The sequence below is a fragment of the Schistocerca piceifrons genome, chromosome 11 (assembly GCF_021461385.2).
Source record: "Schistocerca piceifrons isolate TAMUIC-IGC-003096 chromosome 11, iqSchPice1.1, whole genome shotgun sequence".
NCBI classification, from domain to species: domain Eukaryota; kingdom Metazoa; phylum Arthropoda; class Insecta; order Orthoptera; family Acrididae; genus Schistocerca; species Schistocerca piceifrons.
The window spans coordinates 106,636,280-106,649,514 of record NC_060148.1 but is presented as its reverse complement, the minus strand read 5'-3'; positions in this window follow the sequence as shown (position 1 = coordinate 106,649,514).

The following is a 13,235-nucleotide window of genomic DNA, read 5'->3' as shown; positions in this document are numbered from 1 at the left end:
AACATCTGAAGACAGAACTTGAACGCCTCAGGTCCATCTTCGGAACTAATGGCTATGGGAAGCAGATGATAGACAGCACCATGTCGACAAGGGAGAAGACTAATACGGAAGAGGAGAAGGAGGCACAGAGCATTGCTGTGTTACCATATGTACAAGGGGTCACCGAACGTATTGGCAAAATTCTACGAAAAGCCGACATCAAACCAATTATCCGAAGCAGAAACAAAATATCAGACATGCTCGGTTCTACCAAGGATGCAGTTGACAAACTACACACAGCTGGCGTGTATGAAATTGGTTGTGCGTGTGGATTAGTCTACATAGGTGAGACGGGACGTCCGATTAGCACAAGGCTCTCGGAACATGAAAGATATATCCGCCTGAAACAACACACTAAGTCAGCAGTGGCGGAACACCGAGACGAGTGCGGGAAACCAATATTTTTTCAAGAAGCCCGCGTCCTGGCGAAACAGCCTCTCACTTTCAAAATAAAGATTAGAGAGGTGATAGAAATAGCCAAAAGACCCGCCAACATGAATAGAGAGGACGGGTACAAGCTTCCGAGGTCTTGGCTGCCTGCTATAGCAGGGCTACGGAGCGGCGGCAGAGCCGTGGCGGCCCATGCAGACACGCGGAGAGCCGCAGTTGTGGTCGCGAGCACGCAAAGCAATGGCACGCCGCAGCCGGTTTCTGGACAGCATGGAAACAGTGTGACGTCACAGCCATCACCTGTTCGCTATTCGTCCGTCTCTTCCAATGGGGTGGATTAATATAAAGACCAATAGAAAACAGCTATTTCAACCAATGACAGATAATAAAGGAAACACCAATAAAGCATACCTTTCACCCCTCCTCCTCCTCCTTTTACAGCCAATCAAGTAACGACACGGTTTTCTCGTGCAGCTATTTAAGGAACCAAGTGTGTTCATTTAGCAGTTAACGTAAGGCCCTGATGAAGGCTAGCTGCAACGCTGGCCGAAACGTTGGCGCATTTTAAATTATGACGATGCGGTCTGATACCCTGAAGAATTTTATTGAAGAAGGCAATGGCCACGGAAGCCTACGCTTACATAATAATAATTGATTTTCTCCTCATTTTTCTCGTCGGCTCACTGGCATATTTTGAGAAATGGAGGGGGTCAATGACTATATGCTTGTTATGTTCATCTGACTTGCGAGTGTCGAGACCATAAACAGTCTAGTATTCTGGACCTCAAATCAAGTTATGTCCTGGATCTTGAAGGGAAAGTCGACGATGTCAAACACTTCCGAACGTCAGTATCTATCCTCTATTGAGATGTGCACTGTGGATATCCTTATGGTTGTAATTTTTTGCACAAGGCAGCTTTGACTATGCAAAACAGACCTGGTCTGTTTTATTTTGGGCACTGATACATACCTTCTTATCATCTATAGCTATAGGGAGCTTGATATAGCTGGACCCACCATTTACTGGATCGTAAACACGTGCATGTCTGCTCAAATTTATGGTAGTAATCGGATGAGTACTTTGGCTGAGCCTCCAACTTTCATCTCGGAAGATTGGGCCAGTATAGCTCTCAGGATGGATTCACGAAACCACTTGGTGGCTAATGCCGTCTGCGTTATCACGCCATTATTCTCCCAAAGGTATTGAAGATTTGTCTCTTCAGCACCAGGGATAACTTTGGGAGGGGTACCACAGTTCGATGCACAGCACCACACCGCATTTAGTGGCAGTATACCATGGATCATTAACAACTGCGGAGCTCCATTTCCATCACAGGAGGGAACGCTCCTGCCAGATTCTCGAGTCTAGTGAATGAGATTCACTTCTCGAAGGTGTCTGCAATCACTCCGATACTGTGTCACTGACCTGACGTCCTTCACTAAAAGGATTGGAGACAGAGCTGCCATTAGCCGCAGTATCATCACAATTACTAATAGTGTAACTACAATTAGATGCAGACCTGCTTCTGATGTGGTGTTGAGGGGAATGTGCTGTACCCTGAGGGATCACCGAGGATGAGAAGGCAGGGGAGGGGAAGACGCTGCAGTATGAGGCCAGTGCCAGGAGCCTGGATGTGGCTGCTGCCGCTGCAGCCCTGACACGCCCGCCAGGGGGAGGGTGGCCCGTGGACGCCGGAGGAGCAGAGCTGCCGCGGGGGGGCGGGGGGGGGCAGCAGCGAGCGTGGGAGCGTCGGCGGCCGAGGCTCCCTGCGTGGGGACTGGCGGCACCCGTGCCAGTAGAGCTTGCCTCATTGCCCACACAACCCTTTGGCGAAGGAAGATTCGCTTCCCCTGGTACCCGCGCCACGATGTAATGTGGAAATTGTTCCCCAGATACGGCCGCTGTAGAAGAGGGAGCGCATAGCGAAAATTAAGTTCAACATTACAGTCAGCACCAGCTGCTGCTGTAAGGAAAGAAAGGACACTGATGGTTATTACTACTATTCTTTATAAGCAGTATGTATTAGCTACTTCGGTCTGGTCCCTTGGCATCTCCCTTACATCATCCAGCATCTCCTCACACCGATGAACGTCTTCGTCCATCTCCTCCCTCCACTGGGACATTTCTTTGTTGCCTGAACTGGAATCACCTGAAACCACATAATAAAAATATAATTTATATATACTACTATATATTTATATATACTACTTACAACGCTGATGCTGCTGCTTTTGCTGGCTTTCAGCAGCCAGTTCACCTGTTATATGTCGGACATCTACCAAAACAATAAGGCAACATGCCATCAATACTATGAAAATTCTAATGAAAAAGTTATAGTTATCGATTTTGATTTGCAAAATCGTGTACAACAACAAAGAATCACTGACTGATCACTAAATAACAGCCACATATTACGTATATGAAGAAAAATATACATACTACTTATGATGCCGTTGATGCTGCCGCTGCCTTTGATGCAACTGAGCATTCATTTCATCCACAATTTGGCAGACATATGCTGAAAAAGTGAAAGGAAATTCATTTAATAGCGACACTCTGAAGTTCTTAGTGGAAAAATAACTTGCGATTGCCAATTTGAATATTCTCACTGCCTTGGGCGTTTGTCGCCACTGGCATTGCTGCTGTTGTTATTGCCATGCTTAATTTTTCCGAATAAAAACTGGTACCATGCACACCAGCAAGAAGACGACCTAAGATGGCAGAGATGGGCTTTTATAGACTCAAGCTGTGCCCACTAAGTTGGCGGGGAACCAACTGGATTGCAGAATTCAGGGATAGCTTGCTTGGCAGCTTCCAGTAGGTCGGTTCATGCATTCACAAACAGGAAGTGACCACTTGAGAGAGAGAGAGAGAGAGAGAGATAGAGAGAGAGAGAGAGATAGAGAGACAGAGAGAGAGAGACAGAGAGAGAAAGATAGAGAGCTTGTGTTTCGACAGGAATTTCTCAGCTATCAAAATCAAAACGCTCCCATCAGCTGAGACTTTGCTCGGTGATTAGCTAGCGCAACTTCTGGTCTGTACGCCATGTGAGCCGGTGCTGTATGTACGGTAATGTGTGAGGCGTTTGGCGGTGTGCCAGCCGACAGCGGTCGTGGGCCCGAGTGGCAGTCGTGTGGCTTCTCTCCCGACCTGCACGCTCAGGAATACACAAAGTGGCTGTTGTGTCCACCCTGCGGTCAGTGTGAAGATTGGGATCGGGAGGATTTTAACATCGTAATTATGTGCAGCGAACTATATTGACATCGATTTTGTGAGTGGCCGTGCGGCTCTAGGCGCTGCAGTCTGGAGCCAAGCCACTGCTACGGTCGCAGGTTCGAATCCTGCCTCGGGCATGGATGTGTGTGATGTCCTTAGGTTAGTTAGGTTTAATTAGTTCTAAGTTCTGGGCGACTGATGACCTCAGAAGTTAAATCGCATAGTACTCAGAGCCATTTGAACCATTTGTGATTTTATTCCTAGTAGGATGAGAGAAAAAATATCGGTTAGATGAGTTCTTTTCTATGCATCTTCCATAACAACAGAGAATGATGACCTAACCACTGCAAATTGAAATTTAAAAATAAACAGTATAAGCTTTGCTACGTAATTGACAGTGACTTCAATTTCATATAATGAGGTCCTTCCTCTCAACCATACACTGAGTCCCTTTCCCACTCATTTCCAAACAGTGCAGTTGATCATATTATTAATTTTTTTCGTTCATTTCTTTTTATACATGTAGGCTATAACATAACCAATGGTAATGTAATAAGTTATTTTGTATCCCCGATAATGTTGGAATACAAAACAAAATAAGTAGATATAAGCTATTCAATTGATTAATTTCTGTTTGTGTCTACAAGTGGTAGTGGGCGGATGTATGACAAGTTCCACCATTTTAGTATTGATCAGAAATTTGTATTCTAACTCTACTTTGAGGAAGTGTTGTAAGACTTATTATGCAGGCTTGGTTTTCATATGACTAATCATATTAATAAATCCACCTGTTCACTGTTTCGCCCGCACTGAGAATCCTGCATCAAGAGGATCGAAGCAGACAAGAGCAGTTTTCGTGAGCAGAGGAGGGGAGATTCGGAAACAGCATTGTCATAACCAGCTCTATGCACAATGGCGAGGACGAGAAGTACGAATATGTAAATGATGAATCAGGATGTTAAACATATTGAATATTGAACGTCAGTTTATATTAGTGCCAGTTAAAGTTCACTCAAGATATGTGTACCTTCCAATTGGTTTTAATTATTTTTTCCAACTCCTTTTAACTATTCAAGCAGCAATTATTAATCAGTTTCCATTATACATTATATTTTTTGCCTGCTCCCCTGTTCTGCCACTATTCAATGGCGACCATGACAGGACGGAGCCGAGCGGAATATGAACAGACCTTTGACTTGTTGAGATAAAAAATTTTTTGAGGTAAAAATGGTTCAAATAGCTCTGAGCACTATGGGACTAAACTTCTGAGGTCATCAGTCCCCTAGAACTTAGAACTACTTAAACCTAACTAACCTAAGGACATCACACACATCCATGCCCGAGGCAGGATCCGAACCTGCGACCGTAGCGGTCGCGCGGTTCCACACTGTAGCGTCTAGAACCTCTCGGCCACTCCGGCTGGCTTTTGAGGTAAATGATCCACTTTATCGTTACAAGAAACTAAAGAGACATTTGTCTTATTTGTTACATGTCCGTGAGATTGGGAACAATAAAAAACTTGAAGGAGCGAAGTAAAATTAAATTTTGCCAACATACAAGACGCGCCGGGAATCCTGATTTCAGCTGTTGAAGTAGGAAGCCGCTACGCCATATGCTTGTATGGCTGCACTTGGAACCGTCCCTATCGCAGCAGATAATTTTTCGTTCCAGTTACCATCCATATGGAGAGCGTATTTCTATAGAAAAGAAGAAAATTAGTATAGTCAACATTAAAGTGCAAAATATGTCATTCACATTCTGTAATACTGTATCAGAGAATAATCAGTTTCATTAATGAATAAGCACATAAATCTAATTTAATTGAAAAGTACCGACACAAACAAAATATCATTTTTGAATTTTTTTCATAATATTGTTAACTCAATGGAGTCAAATGAAATGGTCATTATTGAAAACTCAGTACAAAATGCAATATGCCAAGTGAACTGACTGATAGCTCACAAACCGACGAGGTTTGCGTCCTACTATTAAAAAAATGATGACACTGGTAATATAACCAATTATGATGTCATTTTTATGACGCTCGACGTGACAATTTCTCAGTTCTTACCGTGGAACAATTTTCAAATAGTGAAACTTAAGCGCGTGAAAGCAAAATTCCTTTATTTGCTCACGATGACGCGAACGCAAGAACAAGAAACAGTTCATAATGGCAACGTAAATACTCGAGACACACAGTTTGACGCAACTCATGCAACTAATAACACAGCAGTTTACACAGCAGTTCCCAAGACACCAGGAAAATATAGGACACAGCTTACACAGCAAAATCAGGTATTAAACGATTTCAAGAATAGTATTAGTCAAAAGATCAGTGAGGTGAGCAAAAGTATACGCACTGAATATTATGTGACGAACTATCCGGGAAGTTAACAGAGCTCGGTAAACAACTAAATGGTTCAAATGGCTCTGAGCACTATGGGACTTAACATCTGAGGTCATCAGTCCGCTAGACTCACAACTACTTAAACCTAACCTAACCTAAGGACATCACACATATCCATGCCCGAGGCAGGATTCGAACCTGCGACCGTAGCAGCAGCGCGGTTCCGGACTGAAGCGCCTAGAACCGCTCGGTCACACCGGCCGGACAAAGAACTACAACGAGAAATAACTACCGACATGTCTCGCAATTTAAATACGTTAACGGAAGAAGTAACTTCCGTATATTATAAACAGGAACAACTTGGAGGTGAGGTACAAAACCTTAGTGAAACATATCCTCAAATTCCAGAGACCCCATGAAAGTGAATGCTTCGGTAAAAAATGTTACAAACACAGTCAACGAGCTGCAAGACGTATGCAAAAACCTACCTACAGAAGTACACAAGTTGAGTTTAAGAGTAGACCAGTTAAGTTTAGAGTCAGAAATTGCCTAAAAACAGAGATAAGTTATGTGAAGATGTAAAGGAAATAACAGAAAAAGCCGGGATGCTCAATGGGGCCGCATCCTTACTGAAAAGTTAGTGTCAGAGTGCAAACTTTGTGTAGATACTGTCGAAGAAGCTCTGAAAGAAAGTCAACTTACAGCCAAAATAGTTTCAGGTTTAAAGGAAGCAGAGGAAAGGTTACGAGGCAGTGTGGCTAAAATTACTGATATTCCAAAACAGCGTACGACAGAAAATAAATCCATGATTTTAGAGAAGTTAGATGCCTTCACTGGTTACCCACAATACGGGGCTTGTCCGTCGAAGGAAAACAGTGAAGGTTGCACAGTGCAAAAACCACCTGCCGGCACTTGCACCTGTCGAGCAAGCGCAGTTGCCATGCGGTACGACACGAGCGAACATGAACACACCTGTCACTGACAACGCGGCGTGTTTGTCAACATTACTGGCAGATGAGGGATTACTTAGCGATCAACGGGTTCCCGGAATTTACTTCTGAAGAGAAAAGAACACACCCTGTGGTTTTTATCAGAGCATTTCTAAATGTTTTGCCACGTACGTGGACAGAAGCCTAGAAAATTAGATTTGTTGTTGGATGCACACAGGGTGGCGTTCTGCAGTGGGCTACGGGCATGGCGGAACAATGCCACTACTATGAACAGTTTGAGAGAGCCTTTCGGGATAAACATTGGTCTGAGACCGTACAAGAGAGGTTCAGACGTGAAGTATTCAACCTAGCTCCATTCAATAGCAGACATGGAAGCTTAAGGGGCTATTCTGAAAAATAATGAGTAATACCAGATACTCGACGAGCCTGGTTTCTTTGGTAGAAGCGCTGAAAAATTTAAAGAGCGTGCCCTCATTAGGGAAAAACTCAGTACCATTCCAGAACACGATACCGAATATTTTCTCTCTGCACTGGACGCCATAGATTTAATATACGAAGAGAGGCAAGAACAACCCAAGCCAGTTAATATGTCAATGTACGGAGGAACAAGTAAACAATGGGTGCGTACTACAACAGGGATGGCAAACTTGCCCACACGGATCTGTGGTAATCGTAACGGTAATCACAACGGCAATGGAGATATTCAGAGGCGGATATAAAACAAATGGGCAAAAATTTAGCAAAAACCACTACAACAGCCGGCCGGGGAGGCCGAGCGGTTCTAGGCGCATCAGTCTGGAACCGCGCGACCGCTACCATCGCAGGTTCGGATCCTGCTTCGGGCATGAAAGTGTGTGACGTCCTTAGGTTAGTTAGGTTTAAGTAGTGTAAGTAGGCTGTTTAGGTTTTTCTATTGGTAACGCCACCTCTGTATAAAAATCACTGGCTGTGCTGTGTGCAGTCTGTGTCTAGTTTGCATTGTTGTCTGCCATTGTAGTGTTGGGCAGCGGCAGCTGGATGTGAACAGCGCGTAGCGTTTCGCAGTTGGAGGTGAGCCGCCAGAAGTGGTGGATGTGGGGAGAGAGATGGCGGAGTTTTGTAATTTGCCATGAACTGCTATATATATTATGACTATTAAGGTAAATACATTGTTTGTTCTCTATTAATATCTTTCATTTGCTAACTATCCCTATCAGTAGTTAGTGCCTTCCGTAGTTTGAATCTTTTATTTAGCTGGCAGTAGTGGCGCTCACTGTATTGCAGTAGTTCGAGTAATGAAGATTTTTGTGAGGTAAGTGATTTCTGAAAGGTATAGTTTAATGTTAGTCAGGGCCATTCTTTTGTAGGGATTTTTGAAAGTCAGATTGCGTTGCGCTAAAAATATTGTGTGTCAGTTTAAGCACAGTCGTGTATAAATTGTTCTAAGGGGACGTTTCATATGGCGACCCTGCCAGGATAACTCACTGGAATTTTCTGATGTTTTTCTTGTAGTTTGTGTAATTAGTGTAGCTATTGTTTATTGCTAACACGTAATTGTAGAGAGAATCTCCTTTGTAGTTGCAGCCTTTCATTGTTGTACAGTAAAATAGTTGTGGCATGAATGTAGTTTTGCACCAAGTATTTCGCTGCTGCACTTGCAATTAACTACATATTATTTTCAGTGCTATGTTAATGTGTTCTCTTATTTTTGCTCTTCAAATTGTGCTTTTCCGTGTTAACGTGTGAAATATTGTGACAATAATGGCGTGTGAAAAACGTAACACTGGGCTCCAAAGTAAACTGAGAAATAATAGTGACGACGAGTGTAGCTTACCAGCACCGCTGTGTAATGAATTAACAGACATTCAAAGTAGTAATTTGGTAACTGTGCATAGGGAAATGGAGCGGGCGTCAAATAATGATGTAGACAGTGAAACAGGTAGTGAACAGGGAAGCATTATCGATTGATCGGTCGGCAACAGCTTGCCTCAGGAATCGGGAATGACAGAACACAATTTTGCAAATACTGTAGACTCAGGTTTTGGGTTCTCACCGTTTTCTCAAATGAGTCAAGAAACACTTTCTGCTTGTCAAAATGTGAATGTTGCCGGTGCAACTTCACTGCCGGAAAGCACTGAGGAACATGTTTCAGACACCAGTGCATTGTTATTACAGTTAATGCAACAAATGGGAAAAGGCTACAAAAATTAGACACAATGGAACAAATTCTTCAAAAGTTAGACACAATGGAACAAAATCAGAGACTAACACAGCAACAGTTAGACACAATGGAACAAAATCTTCAAAAGTTAGACACGATGGAACAAAATCAGAGACAAACACAGCAACAGCTTCAAAAGTTAGATTCACTGGAACAAACTCTTGAACACATGAAGATTTAACTACTGAGTTACATAACATTGAATCAAAATGTCAAAAAGTCTGTAATGACGTAAAAACTCAAATTTGTGAGTATTTTCAACCTATTTTTTCGCGGCATGAAAATACATTACAGAATCACGAAGCAGCCATAAAAGAACTGCAAACTATTGTTCATGAAAATCATGAGACCTTGCAAGCTAAATCTGACTCAGTTGCATCTACCGATTCGGTTACGCAACTTGCAAAAACTCAGGAAAACTTAAAGGACACAGTAGATACTCTGAAACTTGGTTCAGAAAAACACACTGAGGAAATAAGTACACTATCGGAGAAAGTAGCCGAACTTTCGGATCAATTCACTAATTTATCTACAAAGGTAGATGATAATCTGAATGACACAAAACCGGTAGTCTTTAATGACACAGAAGAGTGCGAACAAATTAGGAAGTTCAATCAAAATCAAATCAATATACAGTACAAAAGAGAAATCCGGGAAGTACAAGATCAGTTGGCACAAGTAATACAAAAATTACAAATTTCAGAGGACACTCGAGCTCCAACACGGGAAGAGGGACTTAGAAATACGGAAAAGCCGCAAAATAATAACACAGGGCATTTCGGAAGTTATGAAAGAAATTGGCAATGTGCACCGAATTTTGAGATGGAACGGCCGACACGACCTAACAATGACCGATATGCGACTCGCCGACATGATGATTTTGACTATAAGCTGTTCATTACTACACGTAAATTCAAAACATTTAAGAATTCTGGCAACGACATTCATCCACAAGCATGGCTCCATCAATTCTCTCATTGTTTTCCTCCCAACTGGTCGTTAGAACACAGATTAGAATTTATGTGTGGCTACTTAGAGAATGAACCAGCTGTAAGAATGCGATTGGTCATTCACGATTGTCAAAGTGAAGGAGATTTTTATCATGCCTTCCTCTCAGTATATTGGTCTCAAGCCACACAAGACCGAGTAAAACATGGCATCATAATGATGAAACATTTCGAACAATCAGAATTCTCCAGTCTTGTGAAATATTTTGAAGACATGTTGCACAAGAATCAGTACCTGTCAAACCCATACAGCCCCTCAGAACTCATCCGCATTTGCTTAATCAAATTACCTGAACATTTACGACATATTATTTTAGCAGGACGTTGCAAAGAAGACATTGAGGCTTTTCAGGGACTGTTGCAAGAACTGGAAATTGACACTGACAATCGGGGAACACGGAAACAGGAGCACAGCAATTACAGGTCACATCCGTCACAATTCCGCGATGACAGAAATAAGAACTGGACACGACAAGGCTATTCTCACAACACATATCGTGACCAAAACAGACACCACCCGTATGACAACCATTGGCAGAGTAGTAATAATTACAGGGAACGATCACCTCTCTGCGGTAGTGACTATCACAGAGACAATCAGAGAAACAGACAATTTGGGAACCAAAGTAATTATTATCAAGGGAGACAGAATAACTTTAGACGCAACGGTCCAGCGCGCAGTTACGATTCAGGGAGAAATTCTCCACCACGTGACCGACGAGAAAGAAACTATGGCATCTACCGACATGACGACAGACGATATGATCGTAACAACAGACCTGAATTTCATCAGAACTGGCGGGATTCAAACAGAGCAGGGCACTTTCGACAACGTGAATTTATAGAAGCTAGGTCTCCTAATCCCAATAACGACGTGAGCCAACAAAGAGACAGACAACGACTCGCACAGCAGCAGCCGAGTGCGCCAGCTGGCTCAGAGAAAAATTACATAGACGCTAACCTTGAGAAAAATTCCAGTATTCTTTACCGACGTATACCACATGATAATTGCGTTGAAGTTGAAACTCTGCGTACTAGGAAGAGTAAAGGTTTACTCCACATTTCACATGTAAAACCGTTTATTGAAAGATAATCTGCTTTTTAACTTTGTCTTTGCCATATAACTTTTCACTTTACATTGCTAATATGCTTTGTCAGACTTAAAATCTGTTACCATGCAACAATGTTTGTAGTTAAATATCCAGTCAAGAACCAAGAGAACTTATTTAAACAGAATTTACGAATGCATTGTTATTGCGAACGGACGACACAGTGTTATTGTGTGTGTACATTCTTGCTTGTTAGTTGCATGATTACGTAACGACTATAAGGCTCACATACTTAGAACATTTACCAGTACTGCCAATGAGATTTTAATGCAACATTTTGGTTTACTTGAAAATACATTCTGGATTTAAAGTACTTCCTGTGAGATACCAGATGACACAGTGGTTAGTTTATGTGACAGCTACACGATTTTATCACGACGCTACTAACGAGTGACAATTTACAATGTTGCTTTTGCAGTGTTTCTGTTTTATATCTGCACAGTTTTTTTGAATTCTTCTGGAAAGTAAAATATGTTTTAGTAGTAACTTTTGTGGTATAGCTACAATGAGACTGCCTTTTCCGTAGCACAACAATACATTACAGCACAGTACTTTCTTCATCGCGGTAATAAGCGTAATAACTAAGATATCTATGCACAAAGCATTTCGCTTTTGTTTATCATGAGGTAAGTACATTGGCTTCTGCAGAACTTAGCTTTTGGAGGACGATAACTACGACACTTCTACAGAGATTACCTTACAGCAAGACGCACATTTAGCGCTACAGGACACGTATTTGAGTCATTAATTTCGCACTTAAAACATGTATTTTTAAAGATATTTGAAGCACAATGATACAAAGGTTTTCCGTGACACATTTCATTCCATTGCTGTAATCTGTAACACCTGAGGGTATAATTCCATTAATCGTCAGGGGGGTACAAGCCTACTTTGTGTACCATGTGTTTGGCAAGCACAAGGAGCCCTAGCTAATATGGTATTTGCTTATACAACTTTACACATCGGTACCATATGTCTCTAACACAGAATTACACAGCTATCTGATTATTTACCTGAGAGAGACAAACATTTATTTTACTACATCAGTGACAGACGTTTACGTAATTACACCGTTGGATAACTTCACACTTACAAAATTGTATGTTGTTTGTACTTTGTGAACTGTTCATATTTTTTCAGAACCACTGTCATACTATGAGAGCTTTGAATGATGTATTTGGTATGGGATCATGATTTTTAAAGTGCGATTGAGGCAGATGACACTTTTGACATGAGCAGAGCATTTTTTTAGGTTTTGAAATTATTGGAGGAAGCTACGACGATTTTGAGAGTTGACTGAGGTGTTTTGATGTTATTTTTACGATGACGAATATGTATATATGTAATAAGGTAAGGAGAAATGAATAGTGGTTAGGGACTCTGACTTGCGAAAAAGGATGTTGTAAACCAAGAATCGTACTTTAAGAGTTATGAAATGTATGTAAATGCGTGAATGTATCACAATGCCGACGAAAATTTTTTGGACACTGTTATATCAATAGGATTTTGTTTCTACAGATTTGTAACCCAAATTCTCGACCTGTGAAATTTTCATATGAGACCGTCACTGTAGCGGAAACTGGTGTCGTAAATATTTAGGTAAGAAAGTTAAGTGACCACCTGCACGTAATGCGTCGTGGGCACCCAGCTGGGCAACAGTCGCCTTGAAAAAAGCCATTAGCGTGTGCCTTCCAGAGGCACAGGTGAAAAAAAAAAAAAGGGAGGCCATTTCCTCGCTATCGACATTCCTTTGTAGAAAGCATCGTAAATACACCGTCAAACTTGAACATGATTACACTGTGGAGCTCTTAATTTATGATATTTACTAAAATGCCTAATGAAACGGAGAAACATTTCACGGCTATTGTCTTGCTAATTGAGAGAAATGCCATATGGCTTGCCTTTATGTATTTATTTACTCATTTTGTTTAATATCTAGTTTCTAACTGCACTGTAGCATTGGTTAAAATAAAATT